Source organism: Anas acuta, chromosome 3 (assembly GCF_963932015.1).
Source record: "Anas acuta chromosome 3, bAnaAcu1.1, whole genome shotgun sequence".
NCBI lineage: Eukaryota > Metazoa > Chordata > Aves > Anseriformes > Anatidae > Anas > Anas acuta.
The window spans coordinates 36,603,946-36,629,999 of NC_088981.1; the positions used below are offsets into that span (position 1 = coordinate 36,603,946).

Sequence of the window (26,054 nt, forward strand, 5' to 3'; positions counted from 1 at the left end):
TACGTGATTCTCATTTCTGACTCTGAAATATCCTCCTTCCGCTGCTTGTCCCTGTCCCTGGGATTTATGATGCTTCGGGGGTGTCTCTGCTTTTCTTGTGACACTGGCAGCTCCTGCACAATCCCAAAGCATTGGTTACTCACTCAAGTCAATGTGGAGGTTTCCCCTACTGCATTGACTCAGTAGCACTCCATGAAATTTCCCTACTGCCTGATTCTGCCAATGATCACGTCCTAGTTTTTGTAAAGCAATGTCCGATTTCCCCATCTCTGCCAAAAAACGATTACCCATGAAAAAGAACAAGCTCCACCTTTAGGGCAGGGTTGCAAATGCAGCAGGATGTACTCGGGGGTAGGCAGGGGACATTTGCCAGCTTTGTTCCAGGGAGCCAGGAGCCAAGATGGGGACTGGGGCAGGCAGAGTTTCAGCCTTGGCTCTGGTAACGATTTTCTGCATGGCCTCCTGTAAGCTCTTTCGTGTCTCCACCTTGTTTTGCCCAAGCCTAAAATGGAGCTCAAAATCGTCACTTTTCTAACACCTCCCCCTCCCCACACACACAGAGTTGTGAGCAGGTTTAATGTTTATCTCAGAGGCTTTGAACAGCATCATCCATCCAGGGAATGCAGGCAGGCATTCAGACCCCAGAATGAGCTTTATAAAATCATCAGGAAATAAAATGGCATCTATATTAATCATAAATCTGGGATTGGAACAGAATACTTGGTTAACAAACCTGCAAAACAAGCTTTGTTTCATTGGCTTGAGCTGCTTTACAGCTCTGTTTGTGTATGTGGAAGTGATGTTCAGTCTTTTTAAATGAGTCACAGGACTGGAAGAACAAAAATATTGGATGGTAACATATAGCAGCAAAACAATTACTCTTTTCATTCTGACAAGCACAATAACCAGAATAGCTAGTTAGAGCTAAAGGTCTAGGCAGATAGTTTCTTTCAACGTACCAGGGATTTTAGATCTGCTCGCAAGACAGGGAAACAGCACTGAAATGTTATAGCAATAAAAGACAGCGTTAGATCAAACAATAAAAACAAGCATGCCCATTAGGATACAAGTATTTACAGGTAGGAAGGCTCTCCTGGTCAGTGGCTCCATGCAGTATGCTCGCACAGCACAGCCTCGTCTAGCAGCTTTCTGTACCTTTATCCAGAGGAGAGTCCTTTCCACCCTGCTTGCTGCATTGCACCACTGATTTAGTGAAGACATCATCCTCATAAGGATGCTCTTCTAACTCACCTCTGAAATCCGCTTGCTTTTCTCCTCTGACAATTAGGTTTAAATGTGCTGCAGCAAAGTACTCATCCTTAGCAGTCGTATAGCTTTTTAAGTGATAAACTGCATTAGCAAATTCCTTATTAGATAATCTATCAAATGAGGTCATACATAATTTTAGCAGTCTCATCTTGATTTATAACGTGATCGCAGCAAATTACGCATACACAAAGCAGCATGCTGGCTGTCAGAGTCAGGTATTGTCACCCTGCTAAAAAAAGCAGTTCCCAGGCCAGCCCAGTGGCCTACTGGTGGCACTCCCTATTGCCAGGGCGAGACCTGGTTTGCCTTACAGCCCTCAAGCTCACCCCCAGCTCTCCTTAGGACTGACAGGAGGCAGAGGCAGGAGCCTAAAGCCTTGCTTTGCACCTCTGTGCAGTAATCCTTCCTGGCGTTTCTTCTCGTGGCTTTTCCATGCTCCCCTTAGCAGGGGTACTTCAAAGAGCAAGCTTCTGTATGGGGCTGTGGGGCACTGATGTACTCTCTGCAGCCCTTCTGTTTCCTCAAGGGAATAAAAGGTTGGCAGGAGCATCAGGCAGTGCTGTGCACGGGGCTATCGGAGGCTGTGCCCTGGCGCAGGCTGCTTGCACTGCTGAAGGCTTGGTCAAGCCGTGCCACTGGTCTCATGAGAGGCCCAAGGTATGAAATTTGGGGAAATTAGGGGGTGTTTTAGGCACAAATGCTGTTTCTGAATGGCGCTTTGCTACTGCTGTAGTGCCTCTGTCACTGCAATTAAATTGCTCCTGGGATCAGGAAGGGACGTGATCCCTATCCCCCAGCTTCAAACTTCTTCTGCAAACATTATTTCATCCCCGGAGATTTATCTGTAACTGCCATAGGGGGGAGCTGCAATAAATTATCTGGTCTTGCCTTTCTCTTCACCTGCTCTCACCTCGCATTGGTATTTCTAGGGTCTGAGCGGCACGAAGTGTCGAGAGTGCATGTCATCTGCGTGTCTCTGAGTAACTTATGTCCATCCCACTGTTCCTATGGCCAAGCCCTGCCCAGGAAGGACAAAGCAGGAGAGAGCAGGATTTATTCCTCGACACTGTAGGTATCTACCCGTAAGCTGTAAAATAAAAGCTGAATGAGAAACCACATAAACATTTCCCCGGGAGATACGAAATAGCAGAGGCCTAATTATCACCGCAAGGGAACTTCTTGCAGCTCCTAATAGGGAGACCTCTGCGTTGTTTCTGCAAGAATATTCCTGGAGTGAGAGGCTGGGAGGAATCAAAGCAGTTCATCAAAATGAGTAAGCAAGGGGAATGCTCGCAGTGGATGGCACTGCTGTTTTGCACACCCTAAGGTAGTTTTACCTATTCCTACTGAATGAGTTTTTCATGCATATGTATACAGGAATGTTTACACGTATGCATATCTGTCACCAGCAAAATCTGTTCCATCCTCGGTTGTCGAGCCGCGTGTGGCAGATCACAGCAGGGCTTGGGGAGAGAAATCCAAGACCCAGATGAAGACCAGAGCATTGGACATCCCTCCCATCGGAGCCACGAGCCAAAGCTGCAGCTCCTCCCCACATGCGGGGCAGCAAGGACCTGTTCCTGAGCAGCACTGACCAACACCAGGGCTGCAAAGTCCCCATCGGTATGGTGGGCACCAGGCAATTTGGGGGGGAAAAAGGACCCATTTCCCTGCCCTGCTCCCTGGCAGACAAGGGGGGGGACACAGCCCTGTCTCCCTGCGTGGCTGCTGCGTGTCCCCCGGGCTCTGGGCAGCATTGGGGCCCCCAGCAGCCCTGGGTTGGATGCTCCTGCAGAAGATCTGCCTCTGCAGAGGTGCTCACAGCCATTGGTACAAGTGCTGCAGAGCTGGTTGCCTGGCAGCACGCGCGTCCTCTTCCCCATGACGAGCAGAGCATCGTCTCCACCAACCCGGACCACTTCCCCGACCTCACAGCTCTGCCCAGGCTGGAGAGACGCTGCTGCCGAGCACGGTTCACCGAAATGGACTGAGCTGGCCCCGCGGAGACCCCTGCACTGAGGTGAATTCATCCCGAATGCCGCTGTGCTCGGCAGGGAGCAGCGCTAAGAGAGCAAGTGCTCTTAAAGAAACACATGCTAATTAGCGTGCGTGAATATGTAGATCTCTGCAAAACTATCAGAGCAAAAGTGGCTGTGAAGCTAAGCCCAAGGTCTGCCTTCTCGTGCCTGGGTCTTCAGTTCCTGTTGAACACCAGCTAAACATGTTTGTCGTGCCAAAAGAAGGCAAATCGCTGTGTCGGAGAGCACAGAGCTGCTCTGGCTCTCTGTGGCTTAAAAACCGTGTGCAATGTGTTTATCTGCTCCCAGCTTGGCACTCGGCCGCCGAGGATGCCACGAATACGATTTGTGTGCTGTAGTAACTCAGATGCTGAACATGACTATCACAGGACTATGAACGTTAGAGCCAGAAAAATTATGACCTTCAGAAACATCCATCTTTCTTCAAAGAAAGCAAGCCCTTGTGAGTCAGGCTTGTCACCCCCCAGCAGCAGCTGAGAGCTGTCTTTTTGGGAGACGTGGAAGACAGGAGGAAGGAGCCTGATACATGTCACTCCACTGGGGTGCAGCAGGGCTGGGTACGCAGGCTGGGAAGGGTAAGGGAGGACCTGCAGCCCCACACAGCTGTGGTGGGCACACCGTGGTGCTCGTGCTGCACAGGGAGCACTCCGGAGGAGCCAGCTGGCTGCCCAGGGGCTGGGGACGTCGATTTGGTTTGCATGGGCTCTTCCGGGAGATGCTGGGCTGCAGAAGAGGTGGGAAAGGCCCTCTGGAGGTCTCCTGGTCCAACCCCTGCTCAAGCAGGGCCACCGACAGCAGGTTGCTCAGAACCACGTCCAAGCAGCTTTGGAAAATCTCCCAGGGGGGTGACTCTGCAGCCTCTCTGGGCTCAGCCACCTGCACAGCAAAGTTGTACAGATGTGTCTGCATGGTGAAGAAGCAGCCCCTCTGTTGAAGGTGCAAATTCACCCAGCTGGGGGTGAGCTCCTGGCGAGTTCCTCACCGCCAGAGCTGACCATTGCACTGCAAGGTAGGGTGGGTATCTCCATGCCAGGGGGCAGTTTTTTGTAGAGATGTAACATTGTGAGATCCTGTCTTCATGTGTGCAAGAAGGATAAAAACAGTGTGGCCAAATGATTGCTTTCTCTATCTTCTCTGAACCAGATTTGTCCCAGGAAGGCTCAGGCTACGTGAAAGGAGGCAGGAGCAGCTCTCTTCTGACTGTGACCACTTGCCACGATGTGGGAATGGGCATCGTTTCACCAGGACCTACAGCTTCAGCTTCATCCTCTGCAGCATCCCCACCTCAGGTACAGAATCAAAGAATCACAGAGTCATAAAATATCCTGAGTTGGACGGGACACACAAGGGTCATCAAGTTCAACTCCTGGATCCACACAGGTTCACCCAAAAATGAAGCCAGATGTCTGAGAGCGTTTTCCAAACACTTCTTGAGCTCCAGCAGCTCAGTGCTGTGACCACTGCTTGGGGAGCCTGTCCCAGTGCCCGACCACCTCTGGGTGCAGAGCCTTTCCCTAACCCCCAGCCTGACCCTCCCCTGCCCCAGCTCCATGCCGTTCCCTCGGGTCCTGTCGCTGTCCCCAGAGAGCAGAGCTCAGCACCTGCCCCTCTGCTCCCCTCGTGAGGGAGCTGCAGGCCGCCATGAGGCCTCCCCTCAGCCTGCACTGCTCGGGGCTGAACAAACCCAGGGGCCTCAGCTGCTCCTCATGTGCCTTCCCCTCCAGATCCTTCATCAACTTTGTAGCCCTACAAAGTGTGCAGTGGCGATGGCCCAAGCAAGACAAAGCTGGGGCAAGCCAAGAGGGGCAGGGAGCAGCCACAGGGCACGACCAGGCAGCAGGATGAGCACAGCAGCTCATCCATCTTCAGGTGGAGAGGGAAACCTTCCTCTGGTGGGAAGGGCACGAGAAGAGCTGTGGTGCCGTGGCAATGGGTACCGCGGCTGAGGCTGGAGGAGGGCGGGGAGGAAGGGCTGCTACTGCATTGCCAGCCCCAGCTCTATCACCAAACACGAGCACGAGCTGTCACTGGTGTGGAATGCAGCAGATGGCCAAATTGTTAGATTCTCCCTTGCGAGAGCAAAATGATACACTGTTTTTTAACATCCTTGCCTGGAGCTGAGTGCTAGCTTCAGATACTACGAAGATATACTGTACAAAGGCACTTTGTGCCAGGAATGTGCTCTAGTGATAATCAGGAGAAAACTGTGCTTAAAGTGACATTTAAAAAAATAATTATTATGGCCTCTTGCTGTTACTCACACATCCCCAAAGCCGATCTGGTAACAGAGCTTTCCAAAGTGTTTTTCCCTGACATGTCATCTGGAGATTGCAGATTCATGCTGTCACTGGATCTCACCTTGCAATCACCAGGTCTATGTGTGCACACCATTTTTTTCCCCTCTTTTGGGAGGAAAGAAATTCATTTCTCCTTTCAATGTTTCTCATGCCATTTTGGCTGGTTTTGTGCCGATTCTTGGCTCATCCATTTGCTGGAGAAAACAGGCCTGGCTGTCGCAGAGCTGGCTATGAAGGTGGTGGGATCACGATCCCACCTCTCCTCGCGTGAAGCCTCAGCACCTGGAGCAGCTGAGTGCTCAGCGAAACCCAAGCCTGCCTGCAGATGCTGCAGAGCTCACCCACATTGTGCTGACTTCAGGTGCTTGAAACTTTATATCGAAGGTGCAGGGTTGTTAGCAGTGAGTCATTAGGGCAGGTGTGCTGTGCCAGCTCCAGCTCTGTGCTGATGATAAGGGGGAGGCTTTCAGAAAAAGCTTTGGTAATGACCTGAGCAGGAGAGAAAACTCAAAGTGACTTGAAAGTCTGCTTATTATTCCTTATCAATACATGCAAAACCCAGGGCAAGGATCAGTGTGGTCTGCAATCAAGTGAATGCTCTGCTTGTAGAAAAGGGCCATTTTCTTGTTGATATCTTTTGCAGTTCACTGTTGTTTTTTTTTTTTAAAGGACTTTTGGCTGCTGAGTATATGGTGTGCTCTCTCCTCCTGTTAATCCTTTAAAATTTGTTGTGGTTTCTTATTTTATTTTTATGAAAGGGCTTTCATGGGTTATCTGTAAGCTTTGTCTCCTAAGGTATTAGGATGTGTTAAATCTTCTTTAAAATCCACCTTTCTCTTACTATCCATCTTCAGAAGACTCCTCCCACGCCACACCTATTCACGCTGCAGCCACCTGATCTCCCTCTCCTCCTCATGCTTTCTTCCCCCCGGTTTGCTCAGAAGTCTCCTGCTAAACATCCCACAGCTGTGTTGCACCATCGCACCTCCCATATCCCAGCCATGTCACATCTCCCTCAGCCTCCAGTGAAACTTCCCCATCTTCCTCTCCAAGGCCCTCAGCAAATTTATCTTTGCTCTCCCTCCTCCTGCTCCTTTTCCTGTCTGTTTTCACTCATCCCTCCTTCCTACTTATCTTGTCTTGCTTTTAGATAGTTCCATGTTGCTTTCATCTTCATGCTCCTCTGACACCTGGGTCTCCATCTTCATTTTCTGCTAGCCAAACATTCTCTCCCTCACTCTGTTGAGTCTGACTTCAATCCCTATTTTTGTCTCCCTGGCTAGCAGTAACACCCTGCAGGTACTTGTGCAGAGGTGCCTGAGCTGCCATCCCGTGTGATGTTCCTGGGGTGCATGTTCTTCACCCCAGGGATTTGTGGTTCTCCAGTGGTGCACGCCCCACAGATACAAATGGGTCTCCTGAAGAGCAGCAGCTGCTGGTAAGTGACCGTGTGTTATTAATCCTGTTGCTTACGTGGCACAACAAAAACTCTAAACTTTCAAACAACAGAAAAAGAGGAATCTTTTCTACATTGACGTGAAGGCACGCTTTGGCTAGGTAAAGACATTAAAACACACATTATTTATAGAGATTTAAAGTTCCTATAGGCACCAAAGCTGTTTGAGGAATGTAAATAAGCAGCAGGCTATTGGAATAGGGTTTGGGCCTCACTTCCCTCTTCTGCCTTGCACTGTCACGTTACCCCTGGTTGCGTTCAAGTTGCCTTTAGCATCTCTGCATTCCTTCACATGATAAACAATAGGGAATAGCTCCCATACAGCAGAGGGAATATAGCAGCAAGTGTCTCACATCCATTTTTCAACTGTCATCAAATAGCTTTTATTCACGGCATAGCACAAGTGTCAGCCAACTGGCAAAGGCAGCCTATATTAAAAATGCTGGGGATTATTCATGTCAACAGGCACAAGGGAGCTTTTCTCAGTCAGTGGATCTGCAGTAGCAGTGGTATGAAAATGCAGCAGGTCCTCCAGAGTAATCTCAAATCTGAATAACTTCATAAGGAGGCCAACAGCTGATGATCACTACCAAGCACAATTAAAATATATATATTGAGCACAATTAGATCAGAGCTTGGATAGGTGAGAGGTTTAGCTGTGTGGAAAGACAGAAAGAAAAGCTTATCCCGTAAGCATGTTATGTAGGAAGACAAAGGTGATATTTTTATAACAGTGCTCAAATTGAAGATGGTCTGAAGGCTGTGAGCTGGTGCTGGCTTCTGGAGTTTGCTTCTGATTACATAATTATCAGGTACATAGGATCTTGGCTGGTTTGATTACAGGCCTTGACTGCACTATTGGGAATGTGATCTCCATTGGCCATGTGATTTGTCTTTTATGGACAAGGTATAATTTAGAAATGGAAAATTCTTTCTCCTTTTAAAAGATTAAAAAAAAATAGTTTCTCTGAAAATATGTTATTAAATTTATGAGGATATTACTAGGAAAAAAAAAAAGAAAGAGAGATGGACACAAGAAATAGAACTACTCACCTTAAAAACATCAGGTACAGGTGGAAAATTATGGAGATTTTAGATGTCTAAGGCTAGCCCTTAAGGGCAATTCCAGCCCCTGATTGATTACTCCAGGCCCACTGTATTTGCAAAATTTTGCTATATTCTGCCATCTCACGTTTTTGCATTTTTGCTTTCAAAGCATATGGCCTGCTTCTTTTCCCCCTCCATTACTTTAGATTCATTTAATTCTCTGAACTCGGTGATGCTGTGTGGGTACGAAATTGGGAGCAGTGTAAGTGGAAAATAAAAAGTAAGGCCCATGCAAGTTGCCGTGAATGAGGTGACCTGATCTGATCTGACACAGATCTATGTCCCACTTACGCTCTGGGAAATGTTGGATACTGTATTTCAGTGAAAACGTCATTTCTGTACAAATGTGTGATGCAGAAGAAACCCGACCAGCAAAACCTGGCGATGTATCCCATGGCATCTCCATGACAACATGGAGATGCACATGCCACATACATCCTTGTCGGGAGGCGAACTGCTTTTGCTTTCCCCGCCTAAAAGGCAGGCCGAGGGGTAGCTGGCTGCAGTAAACGGTGCTGGGATTTAAACCTGGAAATCACAGCTCACGATTCGTATGGGGCAAAAGCAGAGGCAGACCAAGGAGCCTCGTCAGGGAGGTGAGCCTTGTGCTTGGCCAAACCATGGCCTGGGTGCTGGCAGGTGTCCAGCGAGGCCAGGAAGCCACGCAGAGGAACCTTTGCTGGGCTCTCAAAGTCTTCCTGCAGGGCCATTGGTGCGACTTGCCAGCAGAGCTAGATAAGAACGGGCAGTAATTAGGGTTAATGAGTTATTATGAGAGGTCGTTCCCTCTCTGCACATGTAGAACCGAAGGGCAAGAGATCCCGCGGAGGGCCCGGTGGCAGCAGCCGCCATCGCCACTCCTTGGGGTTGTGAGGGATGCCAGGGCCTGGTCCAGCAGGCGGAGTGGGCAGCACCCACAGCCCTCGCACCATGAGGCTTCTTCTGAACGGATTCCGTGTCCCTCAAAGGGTCAGGCTGGCACTACAAACAGGAGCCCATCCCCGGCTCAGCATGCTCATTTAATGGCTCCACGAGCTGCATGTTCAACCAAATCAAAAGGGCATGGCATCATGTGCCCACTTCCCAGAGCAACTGGGAGCAGGGCAGTAGGCACAGAGCTGTCCTGCTGGGTCCATCTCCTTTTGGTGCCCCCACCCACCCCACAGGCCGGCTGGTGCCATGCTGCCTCCTGCCCTGCATTGCAGGCCCGCAGGCACAGGATGGGTGCAGCAGCCAGCGTTGCCGAACAGCCATGCACTCAGCAAATGCCCTCTCCCTGCTGCCTTCCCAACCTGGCCCTTCCTCAGCCTCCCTGCCCACCGGTGTGGCTCATGTCCCCTCCTGGAAGCAGCGGCGGTGCTGTAATTTCACACCCAGCTGGCGATGCGCCGGCTCCTCCACGCGCCGTGCTCCCAGGCCCTGGCTGCCGCAGGCACCTTTAGCACAGCCGGTGGGGCTGAATTAGTGTCTGCAGTGCTCAGGAAATGTTCCTGCTATAAACAGGGCGCCCATAAAGCAAGGCTGGCCTTTCCATCATTGTTTCTGATTTCTGGGCTGGAACACGGGCAGTATGTAAGCAAAGCACCTTAAGCAAGTTAAGTTACCTCTGCTGCTCAGCTTTCCTTCCTGAGAATGGAGGTAATGATATTTGTAGAGCACTTTCTCACTTTTTTTTTTGAGATGTGCCACATTAAAGAGGGTTGTTAGCTTTTGTTGGGCTGTAAAAAGTTCTCAGCCTAACAATGGGGCACGGTGTGTTATCAGCAATAATAAAAAGTTACACTGATCTTTAGCATTTAGGGCTAGACCTTTGTTCTGCTTGGTTACTTATAATCTTTACAGTGGTGTGGCTTAGGCTTTTACTTTTACTTTTTTTTTTTTTTTTTCCACGCTCTGTATGCGTATGTATAGTGTACATATGGTTGGCTTTTGCTTGTATTGGGGCCAAAGGTCACTTGTTTTAGCCTGCCATACAAATATCAGTTGGCGTCCTTGGAGTGACCGGCCTGTAGTCTGTGATTCAGCACATTTCCTCTGAAATAGAAGGAAAATTTGTTTGCCAACAGACGTGGAACTGAGTAAGAAACCATTGAGCCAAAAAGGACAAAAAGAAGGATTATGATCCCTAAGAAATGATCTGCCTGTGCTTCAGCATGTACTCTATGAACGTTTTATGCCGACTGACAGTGCTTATCCATATTTTGTAGATAACTTTTCATTTTTTTAACCATAAAAATTATTGTTTCCCTCTACACGGCCTCTAAAGAAGAAAATAAATTCCATGTGAGTTCATGGGGCAATGGAAAGCTTTGAGCCTCCCAATCTGGACAGCACAGTGCAAGGGTGGCAGTGTTCAGGCATGGACAAGTTCATGGCAGGCATAATGTGGCCCAGGACTGAGGAGCCTTAGGTATGTTCGTGTTTAACAGCATTTCCAATCTTATGTCTAACTATGCACACCAGGAAGCCGTAGACAGAGGAAAAGCCATCACAGATGACATTAGTTCATAGCAGAGATAACAGCATAAGCAGCAAAGTCAAGCCCTAGATGGGTCCTCATGGCCTAACAGCCTTCAGTCTGAAAAGCAGCGTCTGGACACGACAGCAGGGTGTACAAGCTGTGGGGCAGCCCCTGGTGCTGGGTGAACCCATACCCCAGCCCCAGCTTGCAGGCAACCACCTCAGGGAGCAGCAGTAGTGGTGGAGCAGCAATTGAAATGATGATGATTGAGTTTGAGGGGGTTCAGAAAGTATTCGGCATATCCTGTGGGCTGGGGCTGGTATTCCTGATGGATGCTGGCCTTTGATGAGAAGAGAATAATTAACCTTTCTTTTGTTTACAGATAACTGAAACAATTAGCACTACACAGGCTCCCCCAAGGCTCTTCAGGAACCTGAATCAAGCAGCAGGGTTGTTTGGCTAGAGGCTAGGGTACCAATTAAGGTAGAGATCAACCTGAACACGGCAATTTTCTTGTGGTGGGATAGAAGTGGAACAGAAACAGGACAGGTAGACAGGAAGGCTTGGACATAGCTGGAGGGGCCCCCAGCAGTGTGATCCCAAATAAAAGCTGAGAGGAGGATTTTTGGGCTCAATGCTTTCAAGCAAAAGACTTAAAAAGGCAATCAGAACTCCCACTTTTATTGCCCTTTGTTTTAAATGTTCAAGGAAAAAGGGCTCTGTGCATTCTTTGTTAATCAAGAGCACTGATTTAAAGAATTCCTTGGCTCCATCACCGTTCTCACATGAATGGGACCATCCCCAAATAACTCCAGCCCCAAACTGATCTGAGCAGTGTAACTGATACGGGTGGAAAAGAATAATATTCTACGTATTTCTGAGGAAAAAGTTCTTATATTATAGACTTCTGTAATAAATATATGCAGGAGTTCAAAGCAGCAAAGAATTGGATAGGCTATTATTCTCCAATCAATTTATTTTTTTAAGTCTTAAAGGATGCTAATTTTAAATGAGATGTTCTTCTGATAAATTCTACAATTGAGGGGATGTAAATGCACATTTGTAATGAATGCTATTTTTTCATATTTGATTGCGGTAATCCAAATGATCCTATTTAATATCAAGGACAGAGCTGGTATCTATTTTTTGATAACTGCTTTGCATAGCATACTCCATACAGTTAAAATTTCTGGAGAACTGTCTTAGAGGACAGGACTCTGGTAGGATGGTCCTGGTGGTGGCTGAACAGGCACCTCCTGTAGACAGAGCCACAGCCTGCTGGAAGGCCACAGGGCAGAAAGTCTCAACATCTGAGTTTGTGGCCAGCAAAGTATTTTGCTCTACTAATCCTTTCCTGCATTGTTCTAATATCAAGCATCACCTGTTCAATTTTCAAAGACTGAGACGTGCTCTCTTTTTTGCTTTCATCCTGTTGTCAGAGCTGGAAGGTCTTGCTCTAGTTGCCAGTCTTCCTGTCCAGTTGTCCCTTCTCAGCCTGAAAACAATCTTCTTCAGCCTTTTAAGATACATTTGACTGGCTTTCCATCCTCAGGGTGATACATTTAAAAAACACAGTCTTTGGAAAGTACAAAGCTTCATTTTTCAGGGCTGTGCCTGTGAAATTTGTGGGAAAAGAGTATTAGAAGGTTTTGGACCAATGCAACTCTGTGTGATAAAAATCCTTTTAACAAGTTAGCTTTTTATGGTAATTATATGCACTGTAGGTCAATGAGAAAGTACAAGAAATATTGTTTATGTGCATAATATGAACAGTCATCATTATCAACATTGCAGAATAGGGAAGAAGACAAAAAGCAGATATTGTAGATGTGGTGGTAATGGACTGTTCATAACAGGAATATTTTTATTTAATTCTTTGTGGTGATATGCCACTATTTAAGTTTAGCAGTGTTCCATGTCATATACAGTTTTCTTAAGATTTATAAGAAGATCAAGAACCAGACTTTAACTAAAGCAGCCAAGCTGAGTGTAGTGCAGATGAGAAACAACATGGTCCTCAGCAATGTTTTCAGGCATCATGAGCTAATATTCACAGCCAGCTGAAAGTCACTTGGAATTACAAGGGCACCTGTATACCTGCTACCTTCATCCACTGCAATGCTTTATTGTTAAGCATTATTATTCAGGTACTATGCTGTCTGCAGTTCATAGATACTGAAAGAATTTTAAGGCAGATGTAGTCAAATTTTCAGAGAATAAGAGATTGAGAGCTCAAAATTTCAACTCCTACAGAGACTTGCTTCATGGCTTTGGACAAAATATCCACTCTCCTTTCACTGTCTCTGTAAAAGAGGGCTAATATTTGTGTCTCATGGGATGTTGTGAGATTAATAGCTTTTGGATGCATAAAATGCATTGAAGATGGAGAGATCTGAGTCTTATTTCACAATAACTGTACAATTGCAGCACAAGCAGAGCAGACTCGGCCTCCCCTCAGCTAGGGACAAACAGCTTGGAACTCGGCAAGTACTCTATCCAGCTAGAACAAATACAATTTTGCAGTCCATTGATTTCCATTTACAATGCCAAGTTTTATTTCATTTATTTTTTTGAATATCTGTGTGCCACAACACCAACTTCCTTTTTTTTTTTTATTTTTCCCGCTTTAAAGGAAGTGCCACTGGCATGTGATTCTCATTAGCCTAGCAGTATTTAGTTAAAAGATGACAAAATGGGATCATTTAGGACAGTTTTGATAATGCAGCCTAAAATTTCCTTCTCTTTATTTAACTCTAAGACATATCTGAAGGAATGTAGGATTTCTGAGCATATCGGGAGACTACATGCCTGTATGGACTATGTAGAGGTGCCTCGTGTATGCAGATAGGGCCAGATTAAACAACTGTACCCTAGGTGTTATTTAACGACTTAACAAATAACGATAGCAAACACATGAATGTCATTTGGGACAAACTCTACCCTCCAGTGTGACTGCCTGCATTTCCCTGGCGCTGCACAGTGACCAGAAGAGCGCTGTGCAGCATCAAGCTGGGCTCCTCCTGGTGTTGGCATGGGTGGCGTGGATCCTGGCCTGGGGGCCTCTCCTGGAAGCCTGGTTTGGGGCCATCCCACCACTCGCACAAGCAGCCTTCAGATTCCCCCTTCAAGCCTCCCTTCACCCAACAAGTGGGTCTCTGTCCCTGACGGCAAAGCTCAGCACCTGCCACTGAGCAGACGCGCTCGATACTACTGAATGAGGACAGGTATGGGTGGTGTTACCTCACCTAGAGGAACTGGGTTATTGCTGCCACCGCGGGGACTAGGAGCAGTGGGGAGGGAGGAGGAAGAGGGAGAGAGCAGCTACTGTTAATACAAGCCTTGCAGTGATGTCCTCCAAACTCTTGGATGCAAAGTAGTTGCTGATAATACGAAGTACTCACCATACATAGGGGTGCAGAGACAATTTGACCTGTCAGTGGGGAACTATGGTGAAACTTGCACTGCCACAGCTCACACCGGTCAGCGCGTATGGGTGGATGGAAGATCGGGCTGTCAGCTTCTGTGAGCCCCCCGCTCCTCGGTGAAAGGGAGCTGGCCACTTTCCCACCAGCGGCCCCAGCTCTTTCAGTTACAGCCAGTCAAGTCCAATGACATCAAATATTAATCTGGCACACAACTTGGGCTGTCCGAGTGCATTTTGTAACCAACAGCGTATCCAATCCTTGGGACCTGATGACAATCACTCCTTTGTTGTCACATCGTTCAGTCACTCTAACCCAGATTCTCAGCCGATTCAGAGGAAAGAATGGTGCTTCAGAGGACTGATTATGGCAAAAGTGCTTCAAAAAATGAACAGAGGGAAGGCAGGGCTGCAGCTCATCACAAAAGATCCTACCATAAAACCTGGAGAATGAACAAGAAGCCTTAGCTGATCTCACAGCAAGAGGCTCTGTTGTTATTTTGCACACAGCTTCTCTGCAGGGCAGCCTTCAGAGCATCCCGAATCTGGTGTTTGGGCTCACGGTTCGCTCAGAGTTCTCTGTACAAGATTACAGCCAGTGAGAGAAAATGATGAACAGCCCCTAAATTATTCAGAGAAAGCAAAGAAATAAAATATAGGCTAAAAAAGAATTCTTCCTAATAATTTGAGCCAAAAGCCAAAGCACATTAGCATATGAGGACTGGAAGAGTCAGAGAAATAGCTTGAAGGAAATTGCATGTCTATAGTCTGGGAGGAAAATGTGCGAAATCACTTAATTTAGTAATATACCTGGCATACTTAAAGAAAAGGGAAGTCTCTACGCTGTATTGGCACCACCACTGACTTTATCGTGTGTGGAACAGGTGGCTCAAGGAACAGGTAAGAAATAAAGAGAGTTTTTTAGGCGTTCAGAGGGGTTCTGTCATGGAGGATTTTTCACAAGGTGTTTCTGAGCAGGGTGGAATGGGAGAAAGGGTCAGCAGCCCAGCGTGATGGCCTGCAGAGTCCCTGTTAAATGATGCTGAGAGGCAGGAGCTACCTCAGCTATGGAAAACAGCCTACCTGGGGGGGATTTCTCTAAGAGACCAGCACGCGTGCTTTTGGGCAGCTCCCAGTCCTTGTGTAGCTGGTAAGAGCCTTTGATATTCCCAATGTTGGGGACAGGCCTCGGAGTCCGAGCTGTTTATTTTTAAGAACAAACATTTGGCAAACGAAGAAAAAATAGACCCGGGCATGTGGTTAAGTGTGTGTGATGTCACGCCGAAAGCTACTTCTGTGGCACCAGAGTGCAAAATCCAAACGCGTTGCTAAAGCTGAAAAGTAATCGCTGCCTGGAAGGCTCGGTAACCTCATGTCTGCTCCCGCCAGTGTTTGGACGTGCACACACACGGGCCATCTTAGCAGCTGATCCCCTTGGGGAGGACAAGGAGAAAAAAGAGGCACAGGGATGGGCAGGCCACCCCTGGAGCCTCGGCGTTTTGCTCCCAGAGGTTTGCGGTGTAGTAGTCAGTGCAGCAGTTATTCTGCAAATGGCGAGCTCTGGTCTAGTGCTGTCAGTCTCCCGCCCACGGCTTACGAACACCTACATTCCCTTTAAAAATAAAATCGTAACAGCTCTGAATACAAATGTGCGAAAGCTTTACTATTTAAAGGGATCTTCTGTAGAAACTATGTCAAACGTAGCTCTTTCTAGAATGGCACCCAAGATGACTCTCTGCAGATGCTGATTTCTGCAGATGGACTACTCTTTAGGCAAAAGCAGCTCCGAAAAACAGGAAAGGACTGGAAACTGCGCAAGTTTCCAGCTGGAAGCCTCAGCAGTTGTCTTGGATGATTGCAGCCTGATGCCTGGAGAAGCCTCTGTGGGCAGATGAGGATGGGGACGGTGCGGGCCTACAGCACAGGCAACGCGCTGGGTCTGCTGTGCCCCCACCGAGGCTCAGACGTGCCCTTGACATTTCCTCCCGCAGCTGTGTACTGGCCAATTTGGGTTGGAGTGTGCACAGCTCTTGGCCTCCATACCTTCCACTAAGGAATCATACAGTCATTAGGGTTGGAAATCCCTCCAAGATCATCTGGTCCAACCATCCCCCTACCGCCAATGTCACCCACTAAACCATGTCCCTAAGCACCACGTCCAACCTTGCCTTGAACACCCCCAGGGATGGTGACCCCACCACCTCCCTGGGGAACCTCTTCCAATGCCTGACTGCTCTTTATTGTATCTCACTGACACAGGCTGCCCAGAGAGGCTGTGGAGACTCCCCCCTTGGAGAAGCCTCCTGGACGTGGTCCTGGGCAACCTGCTCTGGGTGGCCTCTGTGAACAAGGGTTGGGCCAGGTGACCTCCAGAGGTCCTTCAGCCATCCTGCGATTCTGTATTTAAGGAGGAAAGCGGGACGTTGGAGCAGGAGTGAATGCCTCAACACCTGATATCCCCTTTGCCAGGTAAGCTGATAGTACAAATTCACCCTGTCCTAAGGCATTAAATGTTTCTGCTCTGACTTGCGCCTGTTCCCAGCTGTTGTCAGCACAACCATTAGCTGCTTGCATCAAGACATTAAGCCAAGTCCTGGCTCCAGTGAGGTCAGTCATAAAACTCAAATTGATTTCAGTGGCACTAGAAATTAGTCTCCCAGACAGTGGTCAGGAGGGAGGAGTTGGAGGGCAGTTTGCTGTCACCTAATGGGATGAGTTTCACTTAAATCGCTCATTTGGGGCGGTACACTGAACTTCCGTGTGCGAGTGTGTGCACAGCACACAGGCATGGCAGTTATGCCACTCAGAGACCCGGTGTTGATAGCTACTAAAAGCGATTTCCAAACTTTCTCATACATGCAGATGACTGTTTCAGGCCTGAGGGATGTGGACATCCTGGCTTCCGGCTGTATATGGCTGGTGGTGCCTCATCCATCTCGCACAGTTTAGTGCTGCTACACTGTTTGTTTAATTACTCAACCAGAAAGAAGTATTAAATGGTGTTTCATAATTCCTTATTGCAATATGTGCCTTCCAGTAATTACCTCACGCGTTCTCTGATAGTGTAAGAAAAGCCCTCCCCTCCTTATCTCCTGCATGTACGACTACACACCTCTTTCAAACTGGATTTTGTTCTTTATCCTTTTTTTTTTTTTTCCTTCCAGTTGCATTTAGACTGCTATCAAGACAAATGTGCAAATCTCTGTGAATGCCCTTTGATGCACATTTACATTTCCCCCTTGCTTTTACAAAAATGCACACGGACTACATTGTTTTGATTTCCCATTTGCTTTTCATTTCTCTGTAGTTTCCAGCTGTGACCACCTTTTTAATATATTGTTTTCAGCCTCCTTCCATCCTGCACACATATGAGATGAGATGTACTTTCTTCCATCCTGGACCTAAATTTTAAATTAATCATTAACCTGACCTTTTTCCTCTGAGGTTGCGCAGGAGAATCTACAGCTCAGTCATGTCTGCTCTCCTGTGGTAAGACAAGGCTTAGGTTTGTTATAATCACTAGCAGTAAATACTGTATCCATTTTTAGAGAATTATCCAATCTGCTCCTATTTCCTGATCTTTCTTCTCATTCCTTTGTTATGATATGCATTCTGCCTCTTAATTGTTTCCATGTGAAATGGCCTCAGTCCGAGCAGTTGCAGCGAATAACGTCCACTTCAAAATGTCAGCTTTTGGTTTCAGCAGATAACCACGGTCTGGTTCCTCTCTGCATGCAGTAGTGCTCTTTAAGGACAAGTAACGTCTTCTGCAGTCTTGTTAAGTGAAAAACAGTAAAGAACAAACCTCACGGACAAAAGGCAGCTTAGCAAATGTCATTTCTACCCATTGCCAGTAATCTTGATCCCATTTTTGATTTCTGCACAGCTGTAACATTTTCCTTGCCTTTCAGCATAGCTAAATAGTATTAGGAACTAACTTAGCATCCCTCACATGGATTGTGCTAAAATGTCCTTTGTTAAATAAGCGGGGTGTCCCTATTATGTTTGCAGTGTCGAGGCTGCTTTGCTGAAAGCCCTTCATCGCCGTGGAAAGCTCTGCTGGTTTTGCTGCATTTCCCCTGCTCGGTACAGGGCTGGATGCGCTGAGCTGCGAGGTGTGAAGGAGCATCCTGGAGGAGAAGGAAGCTAAATATACTCTGCTACAAGATTTCTGCCATTCCTCTCGCCACCCCCAGATCCCAGAGACTACAATGGCTTATGCAGGGCTTTACATATGCAGCAAATGGTGGGGGAGGAAAATTCCCACAGATGAAGAGCTGCAGCCCAGTACCACCACCTCCACCTACAGCACACAGCCTGCAGTGGTGCTGGGGTGGGGTTTGAGGGAAAGCTCTCCAATCGTTGCTTCCAAAGAGAGGTCCTACACGACTGCATTTAGGAAAGGATGCCTGGCTACAGGGAGACCCTTCCCTACAGCTTTGCTGTAGCCACCTGCACAAGGTGGGGAGGAGGGGGTTTCCTCTTCAACCCCCTGTGTTTAGTGCTCCCGTTTCCTTAGCTCTAAGGGACTTGCCAGCCTGTGGGGGTTATTTTCTTTGCAGCCATCCTTTGGCCACCTTCCTATGAGCAGTCTGAGCTATCCATATGCCTACAGGAGCTGGGTGCTGTGGATGTTCCCTGGGAGGCCAGGAGCCTGACGACACGCTCTCCATCTCTTATGAGCGCATTGCCTTGTTAGTGTTTAAGGAGCACGACTCCCTGTCAACGCAGAAGAGCAAACAAGAGTTTCCTCTCATTTGCCCCTGACTTCATGCTTACATAATCCCACTAATTTCATTTGCATGAGACCAGAAACAGATCCATAGTCTCTTGGTGGAGATGATTTTGCAGAGCTGTGATCCTAGCCAGAAGGGCGAGCAGGAGTCCGCTTCCCATGCACAAACATCCACGCCAGAAGCGGTGTGTGGGGTGGCTCTTTTCTGCCCACCCGAGGCTTTTAAGGACATTTGCGGGCCTTGTATGCAGCGGGGTGGAGGCAGAGGAGGGCGACTGAGCTGCCCTCCCTCCTCTCCAAGTGGAAGCGGCCTCGCAGGCTGTTTTTATCTCCAGGTACACAAAAGGAAATTAAACAATTAGAACGGATAGCTCAGAGCTGTATGCTCCGAGGGGAAGAAATTACTATTGGTTTGACAGGTCCGTAAGTGAATTACTTATTTATGTAGCTCAATAGATTTAATATTAATCACAGATGAAAGACACAAGTTAAACATGCTTCGCAAACACGCGGGATGACTCCTTATTTACCCGCGAGTGGCTCAGGCTAGCCTTGCTGCCAGGACAGCCATGGATAGGAAAGGCCGGGATAGCGCAAGTGAAAAATGAATGAAAGCAAAAAAATAGCTCTTAAAAGTTTCAAATGTTGGAATTGCTCTAAGAGATAACACAAAAGAAGGATATAAAACCCACGGCTGGATGTCAATGTTTGCAAGCAACCGTACATCTGAGCTTCAGCAGCTTTTTGCTAGTCTGGGGCATCAGACAAGCGAAACATGTTGCCCTCCCAACTCGCTGAATCTCCTATTCCTGTCCAAAGCTGGCACAGGTAAAAGCAATCAGCGCCTTCTCATTACTTGCCTGACACTTTGCCTTGATACCACTGAAAAAGTCTCCAGAATGTATAGGGGGAGTCAACTGAATTTTTTAAAGCATCACGCACACAATGTACATCAGGTGGAAAAACGCTCTTGGAATCTGCTATCCCATGGGTGAAACAGCGGAGGAGAAGAAAGCTCCTGTCAAAGGAAACCGAAAGAAAAGAGCTTTGGAGCAAATTTTAGGCATAGTAAACTCCCTCTGAAATGTGTGTGTGCCATCATCTTCTTAAAGAACCTTGAAAATTGTACGTTTTTCATGCCTTATATCTTTAAAAGTATCCCACTCTTTTTTTTTCTTTTTTTTTTTTTTTTTTTCTAGGCCTAGTCAATGTTGTCATCTAAGCAGCCAGAGGGTCTCTTCTAAGCAATGTGAAAAAAATGTGCTTGTAAAACTGTGCAAATACCTATTAAAAAAGGATAAATAAAACTGCTGTGGTTACGACTGCTGCATTTTGAGCTAGAACTGAATGCTTATTTACATGAGAGAGCATGGTAGTTCTGGTCTACTGATAAATAACGTGCATTAAAGCCTATGCAGCTTACGGTCCACTGAATAAAAAGTGGATTTCATTTGAAAAAGAGATCAGTGGTGTAGTGAACTACTACTGGTTTTACGCAAACTAACTCATTTTGAGGCTTACTGAAAAAGTAGCTATTTTGGTAGTAATTTATTTTTTTTTGTTTTTAAAACTCGTTTAGGACTTCTCCTAAAGGACACAGTGAACTAATACTCAAAGAAGAGTGCGGGTGAGCACTCACAGCACCCTACAGCAAAACAGCAGCCCAGATGCGGATGGCCAGACCCTTCCCTTGGTCTTTGTGCTGGCAGATGGAGGCTCCAGCAGGTTTTTTGGCAGCTCTTTCTATCTCCAGCAGGCCGTTTTGGTGGCCCTTTGGCGCCAAGGATGCCCACGGAGGCCAGCAAAAGCATCAGGGCGAACGGTCAGAGGAACGGGGACACAGCCTGCACAGGATGGGGTTGTGATACTTGACTGCTCGAGCAGCTAGCACTAATTTGAGCGGCCCAAAGGTCACAACTATTTATGCAGATAAAAGGTCAGTGGCAAGCTGGCATGCGGCTGCGGGCTATCTTGGTACGCGCTGCGCCCCGAGTGCTGATGTCTGCTTCTGGTTCACAATTTGTCTTTACGCACAGACTTTCGGGCCAAGCTCTGGCTGAAATAAAACGTGTCGGGGAAAGAAGTCTCTGCCGCGTGAGTTGATGCCGCTAGGAACCAGCTGCAGTTTTCGTGGCTCGGGTTCGTCTGTAGCTAAATCAAACCTTTGAATCATTATTTATAAAAGACAGCCAAATTCTGAACTGTTTGCTCAGTGTTTAGTCAGCTCTTGCACGGATAAACTCCTGTGAAAGCTATGCCTGATGGCAGATAAGGGAAAAAATGAATAAGATACTGGGGATGTGACCCAGTGAAAGGCAGCCTGGGCAGGTCTGGGGGCTCCGGCAGCGGTGGGCTTCTGCCACCACCAGTGTCTGGGCAGAAACCACCTTGAAAATGCAGGACCTTACAACACGGGGCTAGGAGACATGGCTTGAATTGCCAGAGCAGGTTCAGGTTAGGTGAAACACCACCTATGTGGGTGAAAAAGGGAAGCAGATATACCGTGTTTAGTCTAGGTTCTGTACTATATTTGAAACTTTTACAGTCAGTAAGTATTAGTGCCACATCCTTTGCTGTCATTAGGAAACAAAATCATTTCCAACCTTTGGTTCCAGCAGTTGTCTGCCCGCCCGCACCAATTTTAAACAAAACCCCTTAATGTTCTGTTGTAAATCAGTCCTGTACGGCCTGGTCTCCAATACAACGTGTGCAAAATATTTGGTGACATTTCATTCCCTAAACAAAAGGTAATGGGAAAGCATCATTATATTGATTTGTTTTCCATCACAAACGTATTTGGCAGCATGCCCTAATTAAGGTTGTAGCAATAATTTTATTATAAGCACTGCTTTGACTCCCCCGGTAATTTTTTAATAGGAGTTAGCTATTATTCTGTTTTTGTTTGCTAGTTTAAAAAATAAAAATAAAAATGTTGGAATGAAAAACTCCCATGTAGAAAGCAACCCAAGCTGGCTGTCTTCAGACCTGGAAAAGCATGTCTTTTCTCTGGCCATCTCTTCCCATCAGAATGGACAATTTCCAAGTTCTTTCTTGACTGCCCCACACCCAGGGAAGTTTAAGCAGCGGCTTGAGCACCACTTGCTGGGATGCATTTTGTCAAGCTCGTTATTTTCATATCCTTTCTTTACTCCATGTTGTGTGGGGTCAGCTGTAGGCAAACTGAAAGAGACCCGTAACAGTGGCATAGTCTGATTGCTGAAAAAGCATGTTTTATGTATGTTTTCCCACTAAAAATGACAAAATTCCAACCACTGCGTATTTGCCAGTACTTTGTCAGTTATGTTCATCAAACCAAAGAATCTCCATGGGAGAGGAAAGTTCAGCTTGGTGTCCATAGACACCCTGCATGCAGCGTAAGCGGCTCACAGCTGGCACAGTGCAGCAGTGCACTTGGTGCCTGTGCCGGGCTTCCCACGGATGAAGTGCTCTGGCCCACCAGTGGGAGTGCAGATGACTCTTGAAGACTTTCTCTTTCGCTCAGATCTCTTCAAAGGAAAGAAAAATAAGTCTTCGCAGAAACTGGAGAAATTGGAACGCATTCTGCCACTTCCTGGATTTCATGCCACGTCTTGTATTATTTTCAGTCCCTGAAAAACAGAACTGTCCTGTAGGTAATGACTGGGATTTCTAATTAGCACATTTCTGTTACCTTGGAGCAAACACATTTTCTATGCTTCCCCTCGTATTATGGTATTTTAGAAAATGAAACAGAAAAAAAAGCAAGATCTATCTCATGAGTGCTGAGGGCCATCAGTTCCTGTATTTCAAGAACATGGGCTAGAAAGGGGATTGTCTACTGCCTCTGCCCAGGCTGCCTTCCCACATTCTGCATCTCCAAGGAGAGACTGCATTCCAGAAGTTTTCCTCATAGGAGTCCAGAAGATACTGTAGGCTGACGGGCAGTGTTCCACCAGAAATCCTCATAAAATGGAAGCAGCTGTTTATCTGTTTCATAGAGAGAGAGAGGGAAAGAGAGACTGTGAGTCTCACCAGCTTTATACCCTTTCTCCTAGCCTAAAGCCTATGACTAGATCTCACGTTGACCTCCAGCATCCCTCAGTTTTGTGTGAGTGCACCCACGTACATTTTTGGACTCTCCTGTCTTGTTTCCTTTCAGTGCTTGGTTACAGTCCAGTTAAAGACTCAGCTGTAGGTCACCTAAATCAGCTTTAAGATGACATCCAGCCTCGAGTTGGGAGCCATGTAATTCCAAGAGCAGAGCTCTGTATCTGCTAACTGCAAAACTGAATGGCTTCTCTAGGGGCTCTGATGGCTCATGTTAAAGCACCATGCTGCTAGAGCTGCCTTGCTATCTATATCCGAGTCACTTAAACGCTAATTCGGATATGTCTGCATTGCCTTCAGCATTGACACTGCTATACAACATAATATTCTGAATGCATTTGACACATTCCCTTCTCTTTGGGACTCAGAACATCTGGAGATTAAATGTAGTGCTCTAATCTATGCACATCCTACTGAAACTGAGGTGTTGGGAGGCATCCCTGGCCCTGTTCACCTATAATATGTTTGTGTCAGAAGCAGTGGCTTCCATTTAATGCTGTCAACAGACCTGTATTTTCTCCTAACAGCTACTACCATCCAGGTGAGGTGCGGTTAGCTGGATAAGCAGGCGCCCCAGTTCCTGCAAATTCTCTGCACTCTGGGTTGTTGGATCAATATTTGCTGTCAGGGTACCGTGAAGAAGGACTTCTCATTCAACGCCTTGAAATTTTGAACGCAGCACGGAAGTTCTTCCTTGCTGAGGGCTGGACGGGCCTTCCACGCACATCTGAGTGGCTAAATATCGATTTGCTCCTTAGTTTCATCCCTGCGGCACTGGCTGTGTGATTTAAAGTTGGGACTGGAGATGAGGCCCTTTCTCAGAGTGGCAGGTTCTCTGCTGCAAACAAAACTGAAATAAAATTGGACCTGCTACACAAAATCAGCCATAAGCTATTTTCTCTCTATATGCAGCAGGTAGATAAATGCTAAGCTTAAGTACCCGCTACCAGCAGAGAACCTTTTTCTTCTTACCTGAGAAATTCACTTTTAAAAACTGCAATTAATTTCTAATTAGGTTGTTCAACTTATTACTATGGTCTACATAGAAATGACATAGCAGAATTTGAGGAGGCAGCTCTAGCGTTTTATACCATTGCACAGTGCTCTGTGTACATCAATCCACTGAGTCCATTAAAGCATCATTAAAACTAGAGAATAAATTGAGTTTACACAGTATTAAATATGCTATATAAAGTACCCGTGAACGTTGCTGGCACATACAGCTCACCTAGTCTCCTACCTCAAATTGCTTTTGTAATTTGTTGCTCCGATCCTGGAACTGGACTTACATAAGGCAGCATTTCTGCGTGGAAAAAAAAATAAAAAATAATGCAGAGCGCACACAAACATTGACAAATCTATTAGATTACATACCAGAGCGAGAAATTATCACACTAACAAGTCCCACTACACCGGGCCATTGTGACAGCCGGCTGCGTGGCTGCTGTGCCGGAGGTGTCCACCCGGCAGCCTGCAGCTGTACCCAGCCCGCTGCTGCATTTCCGAGCCTCCCGTGGCACACGCGGACCCACGGGGTGCCAGCTCTGTGCTGCAGCTCTGCGAGGAAGGGCAGCGGCTCCAGGAGCTGGGAAGCTGCAGCTTTACCTGCCCGTGGCTGCTGCTGGGCGGTGGGGTGACCTCTCCTCTCTGCCCCTCCTGGCAGCGGGGCGTTCGCTTTTTCACGCGCGGCGGCTGTTGGCGAAATTCCCTGCGAGTGTAATTGCAAGTGAACTTCATCGCTGATCTCTGCAACAGATGGAGTCGGGGTGGGGGTGGCGATGAAACCCACAGGAAATGGGTGCTGCTGAGGGAAAATGCAGATGGAAAACAGGAGACACAGAAGAACAGGGAAAGGGGAGAGAAATAGATCGGGGAACCAGAGGGCACGGGAAACATACGGCAGAAAGAGGATTATCTTCATGACTTCCTCAACCTTTAAAGGAAACTGAATATAACTGAATACTATGAATAATTTAATACATTACAGATATCCAATAGTTTAAAGGACACATACAGAAAAAAAAATATGCTATGGTGGCCAGGATCTCCGGGACGTGAAACACTTGCATTCAAGTCCTGGCTCCACTGCAGACCCTCAGGCTGCAATTAAAGAGCCTGCATTTTGTTTAAGCCCCGGGCCTAAGGTTTCCTATAGCCTCAGTGCTCTTGAGATGGCCAGCAGCAGACTGCAGGAGCAGGACTCGGACAAGACAATGTCTCAAACAGCCCTTCCACAGTCATTTGGGCACATCTTTTGGGGTCCACCTAATTTCAGTCAATTCCTTGAGTTACTGAAGTAGCCTGCCTGTGAAGCTGGATGTACAATGGTTCACCTCTCCAAAACATGGTGGAGATCGAGGCATAAAAAACTGTGATGTGGTTCACACAAAGCATGCGAGCACCACCGTGGCTTGGGCTGCCCTGGTACCTGAGCCACTGCCACGGGGTTGAGGACAGGTGCCAAGGCAGGGCTTAATCCATCTGGCATGGCACGGCGCACACATGGCCTTTTCCTTCCCAGGACCCACGCTAGGATCTCCACAGAAGACTGTTTTTGCTCCACACGAGTGCACCAGCCCATGTGGCGCGCCAGCGCTCACGAAGGCGCTGCTCCAGATTTGATGGTGCGCCATGCATGCACCCGGAGCGCTGCTATGCCGCTTTTATCCCAAAGCTGGGAGGGAGGGAGGGGGTGATGATTTTTTTGGTCAAGAACTTGCCTGCAGTGATTCACGCCTCTGGGACTGCAAAGACGTTGGGAACGTCAGAGCAATCCTTCAGGGGGCACGGGGAGGAGGAAAACTGCTTGCATGGAGCATGGGCTGGCCACAGGTGAGGGAGGACTGACTGCTGCTGTTTTGTGTTGCAGAGGCGCGAGGAGGCATGCATGGCAATGATGTGGGCATTTATTGCTTTCTCTGAGAAGTATTTTCCTCACCTAGGCATGTGTTACACGTTTAAAAAAGCGTTACCGGAGTTGGAAAGGATGATGGTGGGGATGTGCTTGGTTTTGAGGCTATGAATGTGTTTAAGCGGGACGGAGGCCTGAAAAGCTGAAGGATCACAAAACAGCAACTTCAGGTTTCAAGACTTGAGGCCAAGTTGAAGTATAACGTTGTTTTCTATGTTCTCAATGACCATAAGGTAAGGAGGAGAGGCTGAGAGGCGCTGGGGCTGGAGGAG

The 26,054-nt window shown here is 47.3% G+C and overlaps 2 long non-coding RNA genes across 5 annotated transcripts; one reads left to right on the plus strand and one right to left on the minus strand.

Moving 5' to 3' along the window:
- The first annotated feature begins 5,710 nt into the window (after window positions 1-5,710).
- LOC137853835 (uncharacterized) lies at window positions 5,711-20,104 on the plus strand. Of its 3 annotated transcripts, XR_011094749.1 has the most exons (4): window positions 5,711-7,043; window positions 12,069-13,853; window positions 16,310-16,519; window positions 18,062-20,104. It is a non-coding gene; the product is annotated as an uncharacterized lncRNA (long non-coding RNA). The 3 variants fall into 3 exon arrangements; XR_011094748.1 differs by having other exon boundaries at window positions 12,069-16,519; XR_011094750.1 differs by lacking the exon at window positions 12,069-13,853 and having other exon boundaries at window positions 5,747-7,043.
- A 1,235-nt stretch (window positions 20,105-21,339) lies between these two features.
- On the minus strand, window positions 21,340-25,113 carry LOC137853836 (uncharacterized). Of its 2 annotated transcripts, none has more exons than XR_011094751.1 (3): window positions 24,477-25,109; window positions 24,112-24,174; window positions 21,340-22,393 (listed from the first exon to the last, which is right to left on the minus strand). It is a non-coding gene; the product is annotated as an uncharacterized lncRNA (long non-coding RNA). The 2 variants fall into 2 exon arrangements; XR_011094752.1 differs by lacking the exon at window positions 21,340-22,393 and adding an exon at window positions 23,360-23,649 and having other exon boundaries at window positions 24,477-25,113.
- Between the last annotated feature and the right edge of the window lie 941 nt (window positions 25,114-26,054).